General features: G+C 35.1%; 1 protein-coding gene and 1 long non-coding RNA gene across 5 annotated transcripts in view; one reads left to right on the forward strand and one right to left on the reverse strand.

Annotated features, from left to right (window-relative positions):
• The window catches only part of LOC124125735, a 47,405-nt gene extending 40,372 nt beyond the window's left edge, over positions 1-7,033 (reverse strand). The window contains exon 1 of one of the 2 annotated variants that reach the window (XM_046489109.2): positions 6,875-7,033. The gene's annotated coding sequence lies outside the window, so the exon portion shown is untranslated. Of the gene's footprint in view, positions 1-6,870 lie in introns of both variants that reach the window. The other variant, XM_046489104.2, reaches the window with a different exon arrangement.
• On the forward strand, positions 1,612-2,910 carry LOC124113992. 3 transcript variants are annotated; one of them, XR_006857837.2, is made up of 4 exons: positions 1,612-1,706; positions 1,881-1,944; positions 2,246-2,338; positions 2,698-2,910. It is a non-coding gene; the product is annotated as an uncharacterized LOC124113992 (long non-coding RNA). The 3 variants fall into 3 exon arrangements; XR_007218344.1 differs by having other exon boundaries at positions 1,612-1,944; XR_007218343.1 differs by having other exon boundaries at positions 1,612-2,338.
• Positions 7,034-7,520: the final 487 nt, after the last annotated feature.

Genomic DNA, 7,520 nt, shown 5'->3' on the forward strand with positions numbered 1-7,520 from the left:
CGGAGCGGGTGTAGCCATGTTGATCGAGGTTGCCGCGCGCCATTATCGAATTTCTGTGTTACGGTATTTCAGTGTAAATCTTCAATCAGTATGTTGCATGAAGTAGATTTTCAATGTTTAATGCCTTGCTTTGAATGCAATATACCGGACACCTACCATTTTTCGGTAAGGTATGTGCACGAGCTCATTCCTTACTAATGGTTTCCATTTTTTTCAGACGCCATTTTTTGTGGCCTCGCTAAAATGACATGGGTTTCGCGCCATTTGTGCACGAGCTCATTCCTCAGTGACGGTTTCTAAGTTCGTTAGACGCTATTTATTTCGCCTTGCTAAATTAACAGGGGGCCCCAACACACAATGGCTTGAATTAACTTCTTTCGTAAGTAAATGTTTAAATAGTATTACCAATGTACATACAAAATACAACGTGTCTGTTGAAATGTCACTAATGAGGTCGGTGCACGCCATCATTTACCTTCTATTTTTGAGTACTTTTTCTGTGTTGTTGTCCAAATTTTGACTTTATGAATCGCTTTGATGTTCAATTTCAAAGTTAAATCATATTAAACCATAGAAATGCAAGCGGGTTAATATTTCTGCTTATTTTGACCTTTATCGCCCTATTTTTTCAAGTATTGATGCTGTCATGTGCCGCTTCGTTAGTAGCATCGAACAAACATGGCGGATAGGTGTCCGGGGTGTAATGCACGTGTAACGTCAAATTAATAACTTGCCATCTCTTCAAGAAGAAATTATATAACTGTTCCATTAGACATTATGAATTATTACAGTGCCAATACTTAGGTCTTAATAAATTGGGTGGATTGTCAGATTTGGTTGATCTGCTGTCAATGTGGAAACTATTTGATATTTGGTATTTGACTCAAATTATGTTGCAATTAATGTTACTAGATTATACAGATATATCCTCCGATAGTTTTGAACATTATTATTCCGATGAATATTTTAAAATATTAGCAATAGTGTCCAAAATTAATGCATTAGTAGATTTCTATTTATATATATGTTCAATGTTGACTTTAGGACAATTAATTGCAAGGTCAATTATAGATCGTTTAGGATGCATGTCTACCACCATCAGCTGTTCATTTCATTGGCATGCAGGTCTTAAGACATGAAATAGCGACTGTTGTAAATGGTGTTTCAGTTTGTTGGCAAAAAAGATAAATTATTTACATTCCAACAGAAGTAAAGATATAATTTACCAATAGGTATTATCATTTCCAGTTTGTTCTGTTAGCACCTTAAATGTGATTTGTTTTTGTTTTAATTAAGTTGCTTCATTGTGTAATTGTACCTTTTCAGAAATGTTGTCAAGGCAACTTTGATGTTAAAAACCATGCGCCTACAGACATACTCGCTCAGATTAACTTATAATAATTAGGGTATTTATGGCTTTGCAATTTCCTTTAAATATTGTGCTACTTTCTGAGTTATACTAAAGGAATCTATACCTGTTACATTCTATGTCTACAACAAACTATCTTTTATTGTTATGTATTTATTTCTTTTTCACAGGATTCCAGAGAAGGGTTCTCTATCTTTTGATGGAAATTAGGAACCTAATGAAACAGAATCAAGACTCAGACACAGTATCAGTAAGCTCTATTGAGCAACTCAATACACTGGATGAGTTGGATACTCTCGAGGGGAGACTGAGAGAGGATGAATATCAGGCCAGCTTGGTAAGTCAAGTTGAAGTTATGTCACTGTTATTACATTGTAAGATTAGAATGTTGTTTGTTATGAATTGCTTGGAAACAAAAGTAAACAGTAACATGCCATAAGTTTTGGTTGAATTAATATACTTATATAATGATTTTCATACCACATATAAAGTTCAAATGTTCTTTTTACAGAAAATTACTTAAGAAGGATTGGTGGGGCGAATGCCGATGGCCACGTGGAAAAGGCTATGCTAAGGTAAAATAGAATGAAATTGGTGAAAGGTTACAGTAGCTCAGTAGGTAGAACTCGGGTCCATGGATCCATATAGACTGGTACAAGTAGTGGTAGGGATCAAGTTTTTTGAGTTTTGAAAATGTTGTAAGGTATATACTTTTATTGCCTCATTGTAAGATAAGTGGAATGTTTATAAAAAGGAAGTGGTGTTAATCCACACACAAATCATTAATCAGTTGGTCAATGATTATATATGTACATCAAGAACATCGATCCATACTTTGAATTTGCATCCTCAGATATGTTACTGGTTATTTTTCAGAATGATGACAAACTCGCCCATGTCCAAAATGAACATGAGGGGAAGAAAACCAAGACTGCGTTTCATGTACTACTTTGTGTGTGTTGATTAAAGGTAAAAAGTAATTATAATAATATTTTTTATATAGAGATATGAGAGAAATTAGACCATCACTCATATAAAGCGATCTGTATACATAACACCTTTCGTTCAAACTAAAATAATATCTTTGTGTTTGCTACCACTACACACATATATATATATATAGATCTGAGGATACTGTGTACACATAAAATGAAATCTAAAAGGAAATGTATCTGTGATACTATTTCATTCAGTGAGTAAGCTTAGGGGATATTCATAATTAAGATTCTTTTATATATAATAACACAATATCTGTCGTTTTAGTTTTAATGTTATACACACAATATAACTTAATAATAGTATTAAATTGCATGTTAATATTATTTCAGATTCAGTCCTCCTGACCTTTCCAAAGACAATGGAAACGGAACTTCAGGATATGATCAGTCGATTTCTTAAATATGCCCCTGGCAGAACAGGGGGGAGATGGAAGGCCTAAGCACTAGGACCTCTTTGCCACCCAGAAAAAAGAAGAGCTTATGTTGTATATATTTGAACTTAAGTTGTTGTTTTTAATTATCTTTGAATACAATTTTTGAAAACAATGTATCTTTGTTGTTCATTCATCATCTGCATCAGATATAAGTATTTAACAATGTCATTCAAAGAATAGGCACGTGAAGATCGGGGGTAGAATAGGTCTTCAGCAACCCATGCTTGTCATAAAAGGCGACTAACAGGATCGGGTGGTCAGGCTCGATGACTAAGTTGATGCATGTCATCAGTCCGAACTGCGTGGATCGATGCTTATGTTGTCAATCACTGGATTGTCTGTTCCAGATTCGATTATTTACAAACCGCCATCATATAGCTGGAACCCCAAACCATTCAAAGGAAGAGAATTACACAATGGGCAGTTGGTGAGTTATCACTGCTGAGGCCATCTCATACCAATCAGTGACCTTGGCATTGATATTGAGTGGCATTTCTGGTTAGGGGTCAGCAGTCGTATTAATTTGGAGACGCATCAATTTCCAGATTTACAGTATTAGTTTTTTTCCACACTTCTTTGAGGTTAGTGAAATTGGTTAACACCCTAATTAAGCTAGCTACAGCTCAGCTTATTTATTGTTTAACTAAAACATATTGGTTCGTTTTTTGGTGTGTATTATGACCGTCTAGAATATTTCACTGATCTCAAATATCAGGGAGGCCACCACTTCTTGAGCTGATGCTGTACTGAAAAAACCCCACTTTTTCAAGGTTTACAAGGGGTCCTCTGATACATCAACGTTGAAACAACGTTGAAGCTACGTTGAAATCTGACGTTGAAACAACGTTGACATCTGACGTTGAAACAACGTTGACATCTGACGTTGAAACAACGTTGAAGTGTCAACCTCAGTTCAATTTTCATATGAAACCAATTTGCAACGTTGTTTCAACGTTGAAGAGTGACGTTGTTTCAACGTTGTTTCAACATTGTAATGCCTGCTGGGCAAGGACCGTCACTGTCGCTGAAATGGGTCGTAAATCATCCAAGGCGACATAGTTGTAAACATGTACAAGCATACAGCAATCGTTTGATCGGTTCCATAGCTGGGTTTCAGTTCGTTGGTCTCTGGTCATATTTTAAATATTACCACAGTCTTCCTTACTTTAGACAAAACAGAGGCAACAATGCAGTTTACCGGGCGCAGCCCGAGCTCTACCATCCGCTCAATTACCGCGCTATAGTGCCACCGCTGTCTCGTTATACCGTTACCGTGCCTCACGCTCTGGGCCTAGATTTTCGAAACGATCTTAGCTAAGATAAATCTTAACAACTTACGTTCAAAGATAAGATATCTTAAGGCTAAGATAAGATAGATTTTCGAAACTATCGTAAACCTGTCGCAGATCGTTCAGAGTTACGATACCTATCGTAACTCTGACAAGGAACTCATTTGTGTTTGATTGAAAAAGCGAGGTGTTTCCCAATGACGTCACGGGGATTTCCCAGCTGCTGACAATAACAACAACATAGATAAGTGACACGGAATTCATGATCACATTGTCAGGTCACATTGTTTAACATGCACATATTTGAGTGAAATTCTGTACAATCCTACATATGTCCTACATGTAGACGTGTTGTTCTTATGATAAAAGATGCCATGACTAACCGAACACAAAAAGCATTCGTGTGCCATGCAATAGCATTTTTTAAAGCCAAAAAATGTTATAATCAATAAGTATAGCGTTACCACACTTTAGCTATTAGAATGGAAATAATGTGCCAAAAGATACTTCACAATTTTCCCTTCAAATGGTCCTCTCGTGACCGCGCAGAACTTTATGATACAAACACATCGCGTACAAAGTCAAGGACGAAAGTAAGGGACGTTATTCTAAATGAAATGACGAGACCTTTGATCGAACAGCATATGCGTTCAGCATTTAACATGCGTGTTCAAGTCTGATGTTAAGTGATGTATACTGTATATGTTTGTGTTTATGTCAAAAGTCAAGTTTATATTAGTGTAAACACCAACATTATACGTGGAAACACTCAAAACAAAAATTGTATAGGAAGCTGCGCACCCACAAGCAAGATTTTATGACAATCTAAGCTTGTTAAGTTTGTTTTGTTATTTATGTATCCAATATATTTCACGAATTAACCAAGGACTTAAATACAATATCAAGCTATAAGTATTTAGATGATGAAATTATTTTTTATCTATATAGATCCATAATTCTTTTCAAAATTTATAAGTGACACTAATTTTCGTTCGCAAAGAGAGATAATTTCGGAATTGTCAAGTTATGTTATCTCATGGAACAAGCCACAAGTTAACGTAAACATACATATAATGTAGTCATTTTCTATCCTTTTAAATTAAGTAGAGCTAATAAACTGATTTGTCTGATTTCATTTAAATCTGACTAAGGAGCGAAATACTTTGTAATGTGTCAAATCTATTCCAGAACGTAGTTCAATGATGTTTGGCTTGTCTGACAGCATTGCTGAGGATTATTTACTAGTATTTGTCCGTTGACCCTAAACGTGACAACGATTTTATTGTTTGAATGGTCTCAAGTATATCTATATATTTTTTAAACATAAAACGGGAAGATGTAGACTTAAATATTAAAAACACCAAAATATTTTAAAACCGGTTTATTGAATGCAAAGATTATTGTGTTGAAAATGTGTATTTTATATTGATCAGTATATTTCATTCAATAAACTTTTTTTTCTGCGAACATATATTGGAATTTGCAAACTATGCTACATTTTGACGAGAACCAGAACGAGCATCGGAACCCATTTTTTATTTGATTTGTCGATACGAAAATCTGTGCTTAACTTTTACTGTCAAAATTTCAGTAAATTGTTATATTTACTTGAATACATCTATATGCCGTTAATCAATGTTTTTAAAGAATGCAATTGTTCAACAAACAGTTTTTAATCATTTTTTTTTCAAATATTTGTCTTTCAAGATGATATAGATAACATAGGTATTGAATTTAAAACGAAACAAATTACAATTACTTTTGCAAGAAAAATATTAGATATTGAAAACAAATATTTGATCACATGTATTTCCTTGTTAAGTCAATAAATACTACACTGTATAGTTAAAATTCAATTATTAAAACCACCCGTCCCACACGATTTTAGATGTAAAAACTTATGTGAAACCTTTATGGTTATTTTTACATATGTAGATTGATATAATTTTATCAAATGCGAAAAAAAAGACTAAAGCATTGACACAAATGCGATCCAGAAAATATAACAGCGGAACTCTGCGCTTTATGAAAACTGTACCATTGAGCAAGGTGTCCCGGGCGAGTACAAAGGGAAACCACTCTCAACTAGAGTTTGAACTAAGATTAGCTCCCCCTGAGTTATCAATGAGGTCACGGTCATTACTGTAGCCTGCCGACACCTTCCCTTTTTATCCCTCCCAAATTATCGAAAAGGTATGTTGTTTCACACTTCTTCTGCATGGACTCGGATAGAAATATATTGTAAGCTATCGACTCCACAGTTATGTGGATCGCTGTCGCGATTGAGAAAATTTTTGACGCGAAATCCATGATGCGTTCTTTTTGTTTTCGAAGTGTCAATTTGAATCACTCAGTTTTACCAAATGAAATGTCAATGTTTGAACGTAAAGCAGACTTATTGTTTGGCAAAATATCTATGGAAAAGTATGCCGCCATCTTGGATGAAGATAAAATAAACTTACGACAGGTATAGGGCTATCTTAGATTTACGACAAACTTAAGATATCTTAGGGCTACGATAGTTTCGAAAATAGGCCACGATAGCCTACGATTTCCTTACGATAACTTTACGATAACTTTACGATAATCTTAGGGCTAAGATCGTTTCAAAATCTAGGCCCTGGTGACTCTCGCTTCACGATCCAACACCCGTTTCGGTCTCAGGGAAACTTACACATCTTTACAATCAAATACCCGTTCTCGGTCTTAGGGAAACTTACACATCTTTACGATCAAACACCCGTTCTAGGTCAAAACAGATAACATATAACAACACTTACCTACTTGCACAACAGTGTGAGCCTAGTTCGACAATATATAGAGTCAGTTCTCCGAATATCGTACACTTTTGGTCGCCTGTCTCAACAACCACCAAGCTTTGTATGCAGATACTGCGTCATGGGGCATACCAGACGAAAGGTTATCCAATCATCTTGCCACCCCATTAAACCGGTTGTGCATTCCGATTTCCGTTTTGACCACACGTTCAGTCAAAGGAGGCTAATAACGATCACTTAAATTCGTACAGTGTGACTGTAATATCGTACGCAATTTCTTCTAATATCGTACATGTATTTTAATTCCGTACAGCACCTGAACGGTACTCCCGTAGCTGTTATTTCTAATGAAAATTTGTATATATTGGTTGAATCAAAATTCGAATTATCGCACGAAAGGAAATGCTTAGGTTCAAAAACTATATTAATATGTAGATCTATATCCCAGTATTATATTAGTAGAATTTATTAATTTATTAATAAACTTAATTTATTAATAAACTCCAGGGCCTGCTTAGAGTACTGGCGTCTTTTTCCCATCTAAAATATTAAGCACAAAACTAACTTTATAAATTTTAATACTGCCCCGTTTGAATCAAAACAGAACGAACAAGTTGGAGCATTGATGAAGTCCATTTTTTTCGAAATATTCG

This window comes from Haliotis rufescens, unplaced genomic scaffold (assembly GCF_023055435.1).
Source record: "Haliotis rufescens isolate VD_foot unplaced genomic scaffold, xgHalRufe1.0.p SCAF_5, whole genome shotgun sequence".
Classification (NCBI taxonomy): Eukaryota; Metazoa; Mollusca; class Gastropoda; order Lepetellida; family Haliotidae; genus Haliotis; species Haliotis rufescens.